The sequence below is a fragment of the Cyprinus carpio genome, unplaced genomic scaffold (assembly GCF_018340385.1).
Source record: "Cyprinus carpio isolate SPL01 unplaced genomic scaffold, ASM1834038v1 S000006753, whole genome shotgun sequence".
NCBI classification, from domain to species: domain Eukaryota; kingdom Metazoa; phylum Chordata; class Actinopteri; order Cypriniformes; family Cyprinidae; genus Cyprinus; species Cyprinus carpio.
The window spans coordinates 683,762-701,130 of record NW_024879352.1 but is presented as its reverse complement, the minus strand read 5'-3'; the positions used below and the strand labels follow the sequence as shown (position 1 = coordinate 701,130).

Here is a 17,369-nt window from a genome sequence, read left to right as displayed (position 1 = left end):
GGGGTTACGTGATTGCTCGTAAGTGTTCACACAGAACGCAGTTCGGCGGATGATATACACCCAGGGACGGCTTGAGTGGGCGAGTAAATCATGGGGTAATTTTCATTTGGCGTGAACTATCCCTTTACTAATGTATTAAACAAGAAGAGGGTGTTCAAGAGGTGTAAAACACCGCAACCTCAGGCACACTTTAGATTAAAATTAGACGGAGGAGAAACCAATTACCTTTCCTCCCTCCTCCTAAATCACAAAATGATCCCACAGGACACACTATATTGCACTGTATATCTCTCTCTTCATTTATGAGGGACTAATTAACAAGGAGCATTAGTTCCAGTAAGAAGCAATTACATTGAGAACACATCTTAAACGCGTACTACTTATTTATCAATGCAAATAGCACAGTATATCACTAGATGCTTGCAAAAAAATTATTAATAAGAAAGAGTTCCTGAAATAAGCAGTTCAATGTGTGCTAAAGGGGACAATCATATGATGTTAAGGAAGGTAATATTATATCAGTTATACTTCAGATCTGTGCTTTTGGTCTTGTAGGGTTGCACAATACTGAAAAGAAAACAACCACTCACTGTTCTGAATTTCGCTTTTAATTTCTGACTACATTTATGTATACATTTCTCTTATGGTCACTCAAGGCTGCATTTATTCATCAAAAACATAGTAAAAAACAGTAATACTGTGAAATATATTGCTGTAATTATATATAATCAGAATAAATGTTTCACTCTCTTCGTGCAGCCATATCTAGTGTTCAGTGTCACATGACCCTTCAGAAATCATTGTATTATGCTGTAACATAAATATACTTAGCTTTTTTCTATAGCATTTAGTAGCTGAGGCATCCAAACTGACATCAAAAACGTGACATTTCACTACTACTGTTATTGAAAACGTAATTACGCTATGTGCAAAGTTTTTTCTCTCCTCTTACATCTATTTTCACTTGTAGCATGCAGAGATTTCACATTAAAAATATCATGCTACTATATCTATACATTTAGGAGCATTAACTGAAAAAAAAGATCCCAAGCATTTAACTCCAGTGCAACAATCCCATGCATCGGTCTCTCACCAAACCCTACTACTGTTTACAGACAAGCATGCTCGCCGGTAAGCAGGATGAGTTCACACTCTTCTCAGAGCTCAGACCAGGGGTGCGAACTCTAATCTGCTCAATGCTGAACAGGCTGCTCTGTCACCAAATGCTGAGAGGCTGGCTGGGACACTAGAGTTGTTAACATCATTTATGACTCATGCACATGTTTGCGTAGGACAAGCAATAAACATCAATGAGCCTTTCAAGTGACAGATTTTATTAGCTGAATAAGATAAAGGGGAAAGAGGTGGCCTGGATTTGAAACAAAACCATGTTTTTAGATCAACACCTAAAAACCTAAAAAGTGTTTTAGTACAATTTCTCACTTTTTCACTAAAGGAAATGAAAGAGAAAGCAATTTAAAAGATTGTTTTACTTAATCTGGTGGTTTCAATCAAGATAAGAGTTGTTAATGAATCAGTGGGGTTTTTACACTTCAGACTAGCAGCATCCTGTTACTAATACTACTAATACCGCAAATCTTATTTTTTATTATGACTGATATTTCGATATTTTAAACAGTTTTGTAGCAGTCTCTCGCTTCAGTCCAGCTTTCATATTGCCCAAAAACAATTTCTCCTGTTTTTCTGATTGGTTAAATCTGATTTGTCTCGTGTTTAGTTCACAACTCTCATTAAAAAGCCCATGTGCATTAAGATTTTAGTGTCATGTGGCCTGCTTAACTCATGTCCCTCAGCAATGATGTCCAAAAACGCTGTCTATGGTAGCCAGCTCACGAAGATTTGTGACCAGCCACTGACCCTGTAAGTTATCTCATCTTCGCTTCAATATGCGGTCCACATACTAACTTGTCTACCAATGATACATCTGCGAGACACCGAGGAGCGTGTACCAAGTTGAGAGCTGGCTCTCATCGGTCTTACAAGTACACGGTCGGGTATGTTCCTTAGTCACATATCAGAATTCGCGGCCCTTCTTGACCTTTTTTTTTCGAGCAGCTGCGCTTTGTCCCTCGACCAGTTAGCCTGCTCGCGCTAGAGCTGCAAACCCCGAGGGTCTTCTCTCCAGAAGATGACATAACACGCGAGCTTTACAAAACACTATTTCACTCCGTTGACCCCTAACGTACGCTCCTATAGCTAATCTTTCTCCGGTCTTTTTTTTCGCAAAAACCAACCTAACAACTCGACGACCTGACACTGGTCCCAACCTCCCCTCTGTCCATTCAGATTGGAGCAGCGCTGGCCTACACGTGCCTTGCCTATCCGCTCTCCTGATAGGAGAGGCTCGGTGTCAAGAATTGCGGAGTCTATCCCCGCCCTGCGCCCGCAGTCGATGAATGCACTGTATTCCCACGCTTACCAAACGGTTCATTCTCATGCTGGAGATTGAGAGCCATCCAATCGACACACATTGTTGCTTTACTGGATTGTGCTGAAATGACTGATGTCGTTTCGATCCCTCTGATCTCCGTCTGTAAAACAGAAGTTCCTTCATTTCGGTTTTGTCAAAGTACACGTGTCTCGTGCGTACCCTTCATAAGTACCTGGACGAGATAATATTCAATACTACTTTTTTTTTTTTTTTAATCAGTATCCCTTTAACTGTTCGTTGTATATGAGGGGGTGTTTTTTTTAGTTTTTCGTTTGTGATGTCGGGTCGATAGATAGAGGGCAGCTTAATGCGTATTGACAATACACTAACATGGTTGATTTATCCTCTATAAGTGACACCGACAGAGTTATGTTTCCTCTAAACGTCTCCAAATCATGTCACAAACATCGTCCTCAAGTCTCATCTAATCTAGTGCCTCCCTTTCAGTTTAGACTACACGATTATGCATTTGATTCTAGGAGTATACACCTCCAGTGCATTCTACATTCGACCACATCGTATTTCCTTTGAGCTGAGTCAGTCTATTCCTAGTGTTTCCTTAAATGGGTTAATCCAGCAAGTATCTTATAACAGTTACATGTCGTGTCCATGTTTTTTTGTCCTGCGATCAAGCCACTTTAAAATTGAGTCTTTTCTTCTGTTTTTTCCGCTGTTTTTAGTCATAAGATACATTAGACGTAATAAATGACTTATGTTTTATGTAGCACATTACTTTGTTATGCTTTGCAAATCCGATCAGTTCAGTAGTGTAATCTCCGCTTACAGTTTTTTTACTACACTGTTGACATTTTCGTTCGTACCGGGGGGGGGGGTTTTTTTCTCGTGGGTTGTTTTATGATATAAAAATTTTTCCATTTATGCATGATTTTCCAAATTGGTACGGAAATTAGCAATTGTTATATTTTGTATTTTGCCGTGTTGAATTTAACAAAAAAAAAAAAAATAAAAAAAATACAACTTCCATCAATTGATCCCCTCTAACTGTGATTTCGGGAGCAACTTAATAGACATAAACTTTTATTCTAATCTATCTTTTGCGCATATAAAAACTTGCGTCCAAGGCGGTTAATGGACAATCCATGGTTGTAGATCGTGACTGTTTTCATCACGGTCAAACGGAAATAGGCTATAATCGAGGGGCTTACGTTACCGGTTCTTCAGAGCAACATGCAACAAACTGACCATTTCATTAACTGGACTGGTGCGGCGTTCGCTCCTCTTGTCCTATAGCAACTCCGCCAAAAATAAAAGCCCTTGCTGATTTTAGGTTTTACATGAATGAGGAATTCATAAAAAAAGGGTTTAATATTAGCATTGTCTTTGTGAAGTTTTTATATTTATACCCATTTTATTCACACTGATTATTGTTATTAAAGTACAACATAAATAAATGCACTTCAACTATTATAACTAGTACTAAGTATTTTATTTTTATAGTTATAGATTATTGTGTCACACGATTGTGCCCTCTGTTGAGTACCAACCCAATACCAAATCGTCCAGGTGCTCTCATGAGAACCAGCCTTGCAAAAACTTTTGTGCACGCCCTCGCTGATAAGACATTTTTCCATCATGATTCTGAGTTGCGACTTTGTCATTGGGTGTGTTGCCGGCTTACCTCTCTACACTTTCCGGGTAGTGAATGTTTCTAATAAGAGGCGACTAGAGTGGTTGTGGTGTAATAAAGTTGTGTCCTCGGGATTTTGATTGACCGTAATGCGCGTAATCCCCATGGCTACTGGCAACTAAATCATGAATTTTCTGTTGTAACCTGCGCGCCTGTGTTGCTTCTTGAGTTCATCGTTGTCGCAAGCTTGCGTCTGGATTGACTTCCCGCGGCTCCTGGCTCCCAGTAAGGGGTACGCAAAGGTTACAATTTCCCACCTTACAGTGTTTATAAACCACAGGTTCTGTCGCTTACTGCTCTGCATACTGCTCTCCATTGCACAAGTGCTTCAAGGAAAGTGTTTGTGCGGTTTTCTGTTTACAGGACAAATATTAGCTGACAGGAGAACCTTTTTTTTCGAGTAAATCTGTTTCTCTTATCTCTTCCACGTATAGAGTTCTTCTGTTTCTTCTCACGTCGGTCACGGTTTAATTGCATCGTATCATTCCAACTGGATAAGAATCGAGAGGCGTTTCGTCTTCATAGAGTGCAACATTTCCAGAGATCTTCTGGTACAGAATGTGAGTAGTTCTTCTACATTAATGATGAACACCGGTCATGAATTTATTGGTGCACTGTCGTGGCTGTCATTCTGCCCTACATCTTTTCTCCCTATAATTTTACTTTGGCAAGGTACAGTCTCATGATGCTTTGGTCGTTGCTGGATTCTGAGAGACCAAGAGACTCTGTCACATGTTTTGTGGCTCTCTGTGTTATTTGGCAAGCCGTGCCTTTTTTCTGCATGCCATTGCAATTCTGCAGTCCACTCAGGTAATTGGTATTTAACGGTTCTACGTTCATTGTCCTTTTATTTTCAAGGATGCTTCTACCCTCATGTTTTTCCCATTGTGATGGGAAAACCCTAGAATGGATCAGGGGAAGTTTCAATGAAGCTGAAAAATAATAACGCTTAAGCATCAAGTGTGACCTCACATTGGTTTTTCCGTAGATATCTCCTATACTTCATATGCCTCTGGAAAGTGAGATAATGTCTTTTATAACTCACTACCCAGTAATTACAAATGAATAGAACATTTGTAGAGAGAGTCTAATTGTGGTAGCAAGGGCTAGTTCAACCACATAATTAGAAGTCGGATCAGGGATCTGTTTCCGCTAGGCTTTAACCTGTCTAAAGGTCCCATTCTCACCATTAACACTATCAATGTCAAGTCGCCTTTATTTATATAGTCGCTTCTTTAATCACACAGAATTGTGTTGTCAAAGCCACGGAACAACAGTTAATTAGGTAAAACATTGTGTGTCAGTATGCAAAGTGACAGTTAAAGGCAGCGTTCATCCAATTGAATGTCGAGTTGATGTCATCATGTCAGCTCAGATTCAGTTTACAATAAGTATTCTGTTGCAATCGATTTTTGCAATGATGGTCAACGTATATCGCTGTAAATTAGGGTTGTCCCCCACCTAAAGCAACGGCCTGACATGCGACAGCGGCGAAGGTATCGACAAAACTACATCGGTGAACAAGTCAATGGCGAAAGAAACCGTTGAGAAACCAGGCTCAGTCCGGTTGTGTGCTCGTCTCCCATCTCTCCTCTGACCAGACACCTAGACACACCAGCACAGTTCAAACAATTGCAGGCTGCGCAGCAACGTCAGATTGTGCATAGGTGACTCTCATGCTGGTTTTCCTGTTGTGTCTTGTCGACCCTGGGCAGACTGAGGCAAAGGTCGTTTACAGGTGATCTGTATCTGTGTCTCTCATTTGTCCCTGGTCTCCCGTGTACGTTCAGGGCTGTAGAGGTCCTTTCTAGGTGCTTGATCCCCTATCTGGTTCTGGTATCACGTTACTAGATGCTCTGATTCTACCGGTGACCTTTCTCCGAATAAGAGAGAAACAGACTAATAGTTATCGTCGATGCCAGTGCTTCTCTAATGATGTAGCAAGTATACATCGTTGTTGTTATGTCAAGCTGGTCCCGGTTGTTCCCGCGTCGTAAACCTAATTTACATGCAGCCAAACAAGTGAATTAGTTGTGCTGAGCTGTAAGCCCGATTAAAGAGAGAGTTCCTTTAATCTAGTATTTAAACTGCAGAGTGCGTGTTCCTGCCTCCCGCAACAATGTTCATCTGGTATGGTATTCCAGATCGTTTTTAGGCGCTTAATAATAGGGAACTCAGCTCATGAGCCGCCCGCTTTGTTGACCTGTTGATCATGCATAGGACTATTGTCAATATTTGGAAAATTTTGGGAACGCAGCGGATGTGTAGGTATTTATCATATATGTCACCATAGGGCTCGTTCCGAGACGGAGGTTGTGCTAAACCATTCATTTGGCTTTATAAGTTAATTAAGCAAGATTTTAAAATCTATACAATGTTTGATAGGGAGCCAGTGCAGATGTTGAAGAACAAACCTTAACTACAACCTTTGTCCTCAACAAACTCCCTAATTTGAAATCTATATGAATAGAGAGTTTAATCCTACAATCTTCTTAAGGGGCACAACTCATTTTTGTATGATGAAGAGATATAATTTAGCATACTTGTTCACATATGAACATTTATCAGTGCACATGCCATTGAGTCACATCAAATATGGTAAACAAAACCTCAAACTGTACATAGCTCTTCATCTTGAGTTCTGAATATGAACTAAGTTTTATGGGTTTGGATTTTGGAAGGTAGAACAAGTTTTTTTAAACATAAAGGAGAATAAATTAATTTTTTCAAAATGCACATCTTATGATGTTTATTGTTTATCCCTATTAATCCTTACACCATCACAACAACCCGTTTTGGCTCTCTTCCCAAAGGGCATGTAAGTTCAAGAAATAACACGATGGCTCTACTTTTATAAAAGAAGACAACTAAAACCAAGGATATAGGCTAAGGGCTATTCAAAGTATCTTGATATGTTTGTTGATTTTTTTTGTTATGCATTGCTGGCATGCTTGGATACATTAGATGGGAAAATGTCCTGTACATGAGAGTCCTGTGAAGAAAAGTTTAGAACCTGGAGAACTCCCCACTAGGGAGGCACCGCACAGGACGGTCTGCATCACACGCCTCAGTGTACGAACAAGTGCGCACAGATTTTTTTTAAATAGGTTTTTAATCTAATATTTAATGTATTTTCGTTTAATTTAAAAATATAAATTGCTAATAGTATAAATGTGTTTCTTGTTTTTATTTGTTCTTTTCACATAAATATACGTACATTCATGCATGTAAAAGTAATCCACTTTGACAAATACTTACACACGTGATTCTTATTTATTTTTTTTTTTTTTAGGACTACACCAGTCAGAGTTTGAGGATTTTCAAACCATCAGAATCTCAACAGTCTGGTTCTGAGTCTGCACCCAACGTACGGCAGAAGGCAGTCTATGCCTTAGAGCTACCGCAGTTACACCAGTGACTATACCTACAGCGACCCTCCCCAATCATACACACCACATCTTTTAGTTCTGATTCAGTGATTCCGGTTCCCTTAACAGCAGGGATGAATACTATTTCTCAAGGTACTGCAACCCTTGCAGCAGAACAACATGGTATATTGTAGCTGTGGTACAGTTTTGACGAAGAGTAATACATTTGTCATTGAATAGAGGATTTGTCATTTAGTTGGTAGATGTTTAACCAGTAGTTTGTCCCAAAGCTCCACTCTATCCAGATGAGGATGTGCCGCAAAAAGAAAAGCCACGTGTTTGTATGGGGACCTGCGTAGCAGAACTAAGAAAACTATGGAGGCCTCTCACACAGAAACGGAAACACTGCTGAAACCACAAAGGGTTGGTGCCAGTAGCTAAAAAGGAAGGTGAGCTTCACTAACTGATTTTCCCTAAAATTTAATAGGTCTGTATAAGGTAATGATCTATATTGATTATTAAAAGCCAAGTAATGTAATGTTGTGTTTATCTTTCTTGAATATTAACTTGGTAAATATCAAAGTATCCATGAAGTCAATTCATAGACATACTGTGTTGGGTTGCCAGCTGATGTCACAATGTAACATCAATGGTCCTGAAGCAAGTCCGTTTTGAACCACTGTATGAGATGATGGCAACCAATCCCCCTAAGGTTAGATACGCCCACTTCAACTGACATGAGTGTTGATAACCTTGACTTTAATTTTGGCATTTGTATGAATACTTGGTCTAGTTTTGATAAGAATTCTACTCATTTCCCAATGTCCTTTTTATGTTTTAATCTGTAAGACCAGTTTTTCTTCCTTCCCCCTCCAGTTAAAAAGAACAAGTATTGGGATGCCTGGGAAGAGTAGACTGACCTGAAGAATCAAGGCTGTGTTTCAGGAGACTCAAGATCTGAACGCCAGTGACGTCCTGCTAGAGATGTCATGACTCATTCTGCCAGATTAGACCCAAAAGCTGCGATTCCAAATGCTGAATGTACTTTTAAGTGAGTACAACTCCGTTTTCGAAATGAAATGCAAAAATCCTTTTTCTTGACTGGAATGTTGGGGGGGTGGTTTTAAAAAAAATGTTTTCTCCTCTTCATTTCTTGCATTAAGGAAGACTGTACGCAAAATTTAAAACAAACTATCAGTGTTTTTTATTAATTATGAAATTCTGTGTCAGATGTGCCTTGGCGATTTGTTAAATTATATAATAACCAATAGAATCTATGATACTGTTCCACATAGAACCCAGAAAATGTATAAACAGCATCAAGGGTGAATCTCCAAACTGACAGTTTAGTGCATCACCATGGTAAAAAGGTGTGGCACACAGTTGACAGTTAATGTGTTTTAGACTTGGACACATGAATTATAATAATGACTTTACATTAAACACTGATGTGTACCAGTTATTACAGTGTCTCGGAGACTGGAGAATACAGAGACAAAGATATGCTTGCTCTTTAAAAATTATTTTAATGAAAATACAACCATTTAAATGTTTAAACATTTCAAATAAAGCCTGTGACATCATGTAATTCATTCACATGCTTATTGATTCTTGATGATAAGGTCATTATAATATATTTTTTTTTAAATAGTGTCATATTTGCATGAGTTGGGTTCGGGCAGTACAATATTATGATCGCTACTCTGATAAACGGCAGCTGCTTCCTGTCATAAAATTAAACAGAAACGCTTGACCTCCCTTCTCTACAATTATAAAACACCAGAAAACTGAGCAAATATCATTGGATGGTAACATTATAAGAACTTCAAATCCACCTACATATATAAACACTACATCTCTTAGTGCTAAAATATTACGTCCTATATGACACACCTATAGTTCATTTCAAAACTTGTACAGTTTTTGTCCTAATTTGTCTCGTAGTGTCTTGGCGCCCCTGCTGGTTAGTACGGCTTAAGGTCGCATAGCGCTTTGTTTCTGCATATTTAAAAAAAAAGCTAAACACTTCTGTTGTAATTAATTTATTTTTTTAATTTTAAAACATGAATGGGTTAATGATTGGTGTCCCTGCGGATTCTCTAAAGACTCTGCAACAGAGAAAACAAAACTAGATTTAACTTTTAGCATTGATTACATAGTAATTGAGGTTATCCGAAACCACCACTGGGCCCGTTTTTCATACGTCACAAACTCATTTGAGTTGATTTGGTTGACAATTTGGCATGATCTTGGATTATTTGGTTCTTCGAAGCTCATCCTGGACCTTGCTGTCATAGCAAAAGGTCAGTAAACTTTAAGCCTGCTCGGGGAGCATCTTATTCCATGTACAACATATTAGTTAGATTGCATATTTTAAGTGAAATTGAAATTTAAAATCTGTCTCACAGCCACTGCTACTTTATTTACAAAAGTACCTCTACTGGAATAATCGGAGACAAGATTTTGTAAATAATAATATTTATTATTATTAATATGTGTTTATATAACTATATATATGGAGTCATGCAGATAAGTTGATTCTTGACCCTTAAGAAAATGTAAGTAATGCCTGTACAAATACTAGAAATCATGATTATACATATTGGTGGATCATGCAAAACTACTAATAATAAATAAAATAAAAAAGTGCAAGTTTCCTTAATACTATTATAACAGAATTTATGTAGTTTCGTTCATTGGCTGTCTGTTTCCTTATAAACGTCTGTCTTGCTGGCCAGTCAATCCGCTGCCTTGCTGAGGCGTGTTGTGTGCCCTTTAAGAGGAACACGAAACATGCCGGACACTCAATTTAACTCCAGATATTTTACTCAATCCGCAAATTATTTTTGAATAACCAAATAACCAGAGATCATTTATCACGGTAAAAAGCTCTATGCAGCGATCAAGTAATCTCAGATGTATTTATGAAGGAACGGGCCCCTGTAAAGGGTGTTTGTCGGGCATGTGAGTTTAGAAGAATGTACACTGCACATAGCAGCTGGTGTGTGTGGTTTTGTGTGAAGTTGTTTGACTGAGTTGGATCTCTTGGGTGTAGGCTAAAGGTGTTAATTTGGTGGGTTTGTTTTTCTTCACCTCAGCTCTGATGGTGCCGTCAGGCGCTGTTGCTCTGGCTTGTGCTTCTATGCTTGCTTGCACTTTTCACGAACACATGTGATGGAGCAGTGTCTGTATAAAGGTAAACAATGCCACTGATATTTCAAACAACAAAAGTACTGCAAAAAGAGCTATGACGAAATCCTCATATACTATACTTATGTCCATGTTTAGAGCCACCAGCTCCAATCCCGAGGAGGACTACCCCCTCTAGGCGAACTCTGGGCCCAGTTTATTGTCAACCTTGACCTTCGCTCTGCCAGGCCCCCGCCATCGGAATCTTTACCTACTGCATAACCCACAATACCCGCCACTGCAAAGGAAAGTGGCAGTGTGGGTTTTGTATTCCAACTGTATCTTGCCCATGTACAGTAATGACACAAAACATGCATAATAATATGAGGTGGGAAATTGTTATTCAATAGAGACTTACAAAGCAGTTTAGGGAAATACCCAAATCGCTTGGACTTTTTTCCAGACGCCTGTTAAAAAAAATGCAAACTGGATTATACGTTTTCAATACATCAGATCAAAAAAAGAAGCCTTTCACACAGAACGCATTTTTTTGCAATCCCCTGCATGCTTTTCCATGGTTTTCTCACACATTCTGTTTTTAATAACAAAGTGTTTCCATTCAGAAAGCATAATTTACAATAAAAGTTTATTTTAGTAATTTTTTAAACTTAGTTTTTATTATTGTTTACACAAATCTTAATTTGTTAAAGTTTTAGTACATTTGTTGATTGTCTTTATATATGTTTGTGTAGTCCTGTATTTCATTTTCATTTCAGTTTTTGCTATGTTAGTCCCACTGAGATAAACTAAATAATGAAAATGCTGCTGCCTTGTCAACTATCTGAAATAAGTTTGTTTTTCATATATATAACCCTAACCCTTCATTTCAGTTAACATTTAAACAAAGCCTACCCAACTACTCCTGAACTCATGATTCACAAACCCACTCTTTGTGGAATGAATGCTTGTTTACATTAGTTGTAGGCTGAATCTATACCGCTGTAATGAGGGCCAGCAGGACCAGCCATGCTGCCAGGCGAGAGGTGGAAGGAGTCTGTGGAGACATTAACAGGTCAGAGGTTAAAAAGCAAACAAATCCTAGATCTAAACCATTCAACATCTGAATACCAAATGGTTGCTTTGGTAAATTCAGATCCAGAAGTCACCACTAATGTAAACCAAGGTTGTTATCTCAAATCAGAGATCTACCACAAAGCATCTGATGAAACTTTCAGTGTTTCACATTATGACTTACTGCGGGCTCTAGAAATGATTCGGAAGAAGAATTATCCTGCTATACTCCAGAGGGGCTGATCAGATCAAAAGGTTTTTTTTTTGTTGTTTTTTTTTTGTGAAATTTACTAGCAATTTCTAAGAAAAACCAGTAGTAATAGGACTTATTAGCCTAAACATAAAATTTTTAAGTAAACAAGACTGAAAACCGGTATTTTCTTGTTACATTGTCTCCTTGTAATTTTTGTAATACTATGGTCTATCCACCATTAAAGGGGTAGGTCACCCAAATATTAATATGTCATATTATATTCACCTGTTTTTACTTTTGTGGAACAGTTTGGCTACCAAAATGCTTCAAAGCTCTCTCTTTTGGGATGCTGCAGAGACAGAAAGTCATACAGGTTTGGAATAACATGAGGGTGAAAGAATGATTATGGGATTTTCATTTTTGGGTAACCTAAGGGATAGTAAATGCGCACAAGTGTGTCTATGTTTCTTTACCTCGATACACGAAGCTCTCGTACTGACACTGCCCATTCCTGCACGCATCTTCTTTATGTCTTCCCTAGGAAAAGTGCGGATCCAGTTATAGGGGCACTGGCAATTGCTGTACACAACCAAACGATCAGAGAAAAGGAAAATCCCCCTATTATATGCGATGCTTGGGTTACAGGAAGCCCCCATTCATCAAGCTTATTTGCCTATGATAAACAATCATTGCATGATACTTTGAAACCCCGCTGGCTGGTTTCAAAGGATATTCTATACTTTTGGATCACACTTCTTTAATTGTCTAAATCTACAAAACTTATTTTTACAGCTTTCTGGCTCTGTGTAAACCTAGTGACAATACAGCCAATGCCCGCCCGATATCACAGGCAACGTTGATGGCTGACCATCTGTTTACTATCAGTCTACATGCTATTCAAGCACACAAACGTTGGTCTGAACAAACATTCACATACTAAACGGGAGTTTTAGCGCTACTACTTTGAGCTTTGACACAAAGAACACTGCGCTCAGTTGACGGCTACATTAATTTTAAAAGATCTTTAATTCATTGTATAAGCATCTACAGGAATTATTTACGCTGCTTGTCTTTGTTTGAAGATAACAAAACTATCAACACTCTTACCTTTTACCACCCATACTGGCCGAGGTTTTGTGTCCACCACTCCTTCTCCTCCCTTACTCTGATTTCCTTCTGTACTCATGTCTTTTTCATTCATGCGCTCCTCTCTTTTCTATTTGTCTGCTATGCTTCTTCTTCTACTACTATGTAGTCACCCTTTTTGTGTTTTTTTTTTTTTTTTACCTCAGAGCTCCACCTCTCCGTCAATAGCTGTGTCATGCACCTCCCATTGGTGACGCGAAACCAGTGTAATGTCCTGTAGCCTCAACCCAAATCCAATGTCATGGTTGCCTTGCAAATTACAAACACATGAACCACTGTAGCTATTTGGAACTTATAATACACAATCCCGTGCTTACGTTGGCTAGTTTGAATTGTGTTCATCTGATTGTGAATTAGTTTTCAACAAATATGAGGGACCTAATGATTTGAAACCCTTCACACTATTTCTGTTCTTATTAGCAGCTCAACTTCAAAGATACATAATCCTCTCATCACACTTAAAGGACACTTAAAATATATCTGTCGAAAGATGAAGATGAACACTGAAAAGAAGAGTCTTCAAAATCGATGTGATTTAGATTTAACTTTCACGATGCTTAGGTTTTTCCCAATGTCAAACAAATTTCCTTTCAGTGTGCTCTGTGTGTGTTGAAGTGTTGATGATTTCCTAGTTTTGACACATACTACAGGTCAGGGAGCTCAACTCATTTCCAACATTCACTGCCTGCTCTGATATATCTTTCTCAGGACAATACTACCCCCTTAGACAGCAAAATTGCCCACACTCTGACGCCTTTAAAGCACATCCTGGATCTCCCATATCATAAACCTGGAAGGATTAGGTTTCAAAGTTATAAACCACTACTCCAAGAGAATCTTTTAAACGTTTAGCAAGTGATGGCTGACCAATCCAAGAAAGACCTTATGAAGACATTTGCTGATAAAGCAGCAGGAATAACCGACGGGTCCTGGCTGTCAGACTTGCACTTGCTTTCTCAAGAGACTTGCACTCTCATAGACTTGCAGTCCTCAGACACGTGTTGCGCTTCCGTTAGTGACGGCACTAACAGGCCCTATTTTTGTATTTTTTATTTTGGTTCTGTTTTCGTTTGATTACTTTTTAGCGTTGAATCTGCTCAACACGAGATTCATACAACAGTAGCAGGTGTTGCCAGGACAAGAAAAAAAAGAAACCTTGCACTCCTCAGCTACCTGCGACGGCACTTGCAGTCGACACAAATCATGCGTGGTGCCAATGGAAGACAAGATGCTGTGGGGGATTAAACGATTAAAACTAATTTAGTACCGTATAACGTACAGCGTCCTGCAAGAAAAAGACAAGCCCCGCCAAATCCGCGGCCACAGAACAGCATAATATGAATTAGCAGTCGCAACTAGTCCTCTATCTTGCTGAGCGTAGTTCCTCCCGTAGACAACACGAAACAAGTAATATGCTTTACATGTATTAAGACTAGGCCGACGTAAAGTGAAATTAAAAGAATCGTTGTCTCTATAGAATAGTTTATTATTTAATTATCCTACACAAGGCAGCGCAGATGGCCATAAACACAGCGTGCGCAACCTTTCACTTGTCCTCCCATACAGCACACGCCTAATGTGGCATAATAATGGACCTATAACGACAAACTTCAGGTACCCTATATGTCTTTTCTGTGGACTTAAAGATATATACAGACCAACACTATATGGGCTGTAAGTGATACTCCATTATTAAAATTGCTCTAAGTGAGATTAAAGCATCAAATGCTTTAATCAAGCGTTAACGTTAACCATTTTCCCAATCATTATAAATAACAGAACACAGTAATGTAACGTTAGCGAATGGACAAAGACAATGATTATAAACGAGATTTAGACAGTGTAGACGTTATGGAATAGGCATGCAGCGGCGAAACGATTGCGTGTTGCATTTTATTCGTGGGCCTCACCTGCTTGGCCTGTACATACCCTATTTAGTTCTGCATATTTTTTTTGTGTTGTCACTTCTTAGAATAATGAAGACGGAGCATATTGAGTTTTGTCTTTAGCATCTTAGAGTCCTTTATTATGGCACATTCTTGCCCTGTTTGCGCATGTTTTGCATGTTGTATACATTATTCATTATATTACTAGAATTGAGTGAATTTGATATTTTAATAGCATCTAAGCTATTAAGTGTTTTGTTTTTTCTACGGAGGAAAACGCTACAGCGAGAGACTTTGCCGCACTGCATACTCATATCTGCTGTTTGTGTGTCACTGCGGACATTTTGCGGAGTCTTGGTCTTTTAACTTGCAGGATGCTGTCTTTTACCGGTACTAATTAGTGTAAACATTGTTACAAAATCCACCACAGCATCTTGTCTCCATTGGCAACGCGCATGGACATTTAAATCAATCGACTGCAAGAGTACGTCGCAGGTAGCTGAGAGTGCAAGTGGCGATTGCAAGCGTTTTCCCGTAATTTAGTTTCTTTTTTTCTTGTCTTCAACACCTGGCTACTGTTGTAACAAGAATGAGGTTGAGAGATTCAAACGGGTAAAAAATAATACTTAAATAGAACAAAATATAAAATAAAGACTGGCAAGTGATGTCACTAGCGATCACAAGTGTCTGAGAGTGCAAGTCTGAGAATGTGCAGAGTGCAAGTGCAATCTGCAGCCAGACCCTCTTGGGGAAGAAGAGAAGCCAGGAAACATTAATAGACTTCCCAGATAAATAAGGGTACATCAACTCAGATTTGTAATAGCTTCAGAATAGTTTTGAATAATGAGAAATACGCCTTTCAGGAAACAATTATTTCCACTTATTTATTTGGTTGAAACTGTTCTAGTTATTTTTTTGATAGAGGAACAAGTTGGCATTTTATACATCTCTTTGGTCAAGCATTTAATTAATAACTCTGACAATCTAACACTGGCACATAATGCATGTAATTGACAATGAAAAGGGTTATGTTAACAACATCAGAATTGTTAGTAAATGAATAACATGCAAAGACACAAGTACTTCATTGTTAGTTGTTTAGTTCTGATACTGTTCTGTTAATTCTTCTGATAGAGGAGAAAGGTGGCATTTCTAAATGTACCTCTATATCTCTTCGGTCAAGCATTAATCCTCTCACGCACCCCTCTGCCCTGATACTCTAGTACTGACACGAAACAGCATGGTCCTCTGTGCTATCATAAAATCCTCTGACGGCCAAACCACACTTCCCATTTGTAGATAACCAAAGCAGGATTTGAAACAGTGAGTCTAATGAAAGATGACAGTTCCAAAGACCCGCAAACAGAAAACAAACATGTCGCCCCGCACCGATGCGAACCCTGCAGGCTGCAGCCAGGATACTCGAATGCTTCTATTCACATGTGTGGGTTATTAAATACCCACGACAGTGTAGGTAACATTTGCATTTATAAAAAATATACAATCTTTTCAAAAAACTGCGCTTTGAAAATAGCATAGAAAAAAATTATTTGTGGTTCTCTCTCCACGGAAAAAACTTAAAAAAAAAAAAAATGCATACGATCTATAAAGAATTAAGAGTTATTATAATTAAGTAACCACCATTAACAGTTACCGGCTACCGGAAAAAAGAATCTCTGATAATGCTACAAATCACATTAGACGCGATTTAAATCTCAACTTGTAGAACTAAAACAAATATAAATTAATTCATTGATGCAAGTTCTTTACCATTTAAGAAGCCCTACAATAAGCAGGGCAACAAAATTAGTTTATACTCATTTGTGTTCCTCCCCACGGAAATCTTTAGTAAAAGGCGAAAGATTTATACGATCTGAGGTTGAAACATGAGTGTATAATGATATAACGTATTTGGGTTCAGTGCATGAGAGTAGTGGAAATACTGAAACATCCATGACGGTGACACATAGTGACCATTACAAATACAATCAACCGAATCAAATCATTATAAGCGAACCAATACATTTACCATACTTAATATTTGAAGAGTGCATATAAGCACTTATTTGATAATAACAGATTTAAAGTTGCGCGTGCAATGCATCTTGGGAGCTCAAACTGCGTGTTCAGGCGTTAGACACGTGACTTTTAAAGCTTGCTACCTCCTACTGAATAAATAACTTGTTTATTTTATTTTATTGCGCTACATAAAACAATTAACTTCAACAATTAAATACAACATTGGATGACATTGTGGACACAGAAAATAATATAGATATATTATAAAAACTTATGAAAATAATAAATAAGAATACATAGATGAAACATTGATCGACTTTCTGCGGTTCTATTGATAGTTTTCGCGTGATACTCCTTGTGAGTGGACGTGCCTCCACGTGGAGGGAAGCAAAAACAAGGTTTTGCCGACGAGCTCTTTTTAATACTTATCGACGGTTAAATATTTGTGAAACCCCTC

The 17,369-nt window shown here is 38.4% G+C and overlaps 1 non-coding gene across 1 annotated transcript; it reads right to left on the bottom strand.

Annotated features, from left to right (window-relative positions):
• Positions 1-16,672: 16,672 nt before the first annotated feature.
• LOC122144746 lies at positions 16,673-16,786 on the bottom strand. Its single transcript, XR_006159831.1, has one exon. It is a non-coding gene; the product is annotated as a U5 spliceosomal RNA (small nuclear RNA).
• Positions 16,787-17,369: the final 583 nt, after the last annotated feature.